Consider the following 745-nt stretch of genomic DNA (forward strand, 5'->3'; position numbering starts at 1 on the left):
CACACACACACACACACACACACACACACACACACACACACACACACTCACACCAGGCCAGGTAATCAGTGTCTTTTCTGAGGCAACATCACTAGCAACCAGGGCACTCCATGATGTGCCTAGAAATCCCCAGAAGCAGCTAATACCTGAGGAAATGTCTTTCTCTTTCCCTCCTCACAAGCTGATAGTAAAAAAAGTAAAAAAAAAAAATGATGGCCATCTGGGGAAAGGAAAGAACTCTTAGCCCCCAACCCACTTTTAAAAGCATGGGGGAGGGGGGGGCAGAGATCGGTGGAGAGGAAGGGGGCAGGGCAAGAGCCCTGATTTCACTGGCATAGGGCACTCCTGGGTGAGGAAATTCCCTCCACCAATGCAGGTGGGCACCTGCTCTGCAGCCATCAGTCTTAGTCTAGAACACAGAGATCAAGGGACTTGCTTGGGGACACACAGACAGATGGGCCAGAGATGGAACTTGAACTCAGGGCTTCCTAGCTCTGGGGCTGACTGTTGCCTCAGTAACAAGTAATGTTATTCCTGAAAGCTATGAAGAGCAAACCAAATGCTGAGAGTCATTCACAATTTGGAACCAACAGATTAATCTTCCTTTACACTTACCAAATAATCCTCTCCAGAAGCCACCGCCTTCAGCCTTGGCTGGATGGTGCCATCACACACACACACACACACACACACACACACACACACACACACACACACACACACACACACACACACACACACACAC

The 745-nt window shown here is 49.3% G+C and overlaps 1 protein-coding gene across 1 annotated transcript in view; it reads right to left on the reverse strand.

Annotated features, from left to right (window-relative positions):
* TMEM164 (transmembrane protein 164) overlaps positions 1-745 on the reverse strand; it is a 121,747-nt gene that overhangs the window by 118,809 nt on the left and 2,193 nt on the right. The gene's annotated exons all lie outside the window — the stretch shown is intronic.

The sequence above is a fragment of the Vombatus ursinus genome, unplaced genomic scaffold (genome assembly GCF_900497805.2).
Source record: "Vombatus ursinus unplaced genomic scaffold, bare-nosed wombat genome assembly UNPS02004677.1, whole genome shotgun sequence".
Classification (NCBI taxonomy): Eukaryota; Metazoa; Chordata; class Mammalia; order Diprotodontia; family Vombatidae; genus Vombatus; species Vombatus ursinus.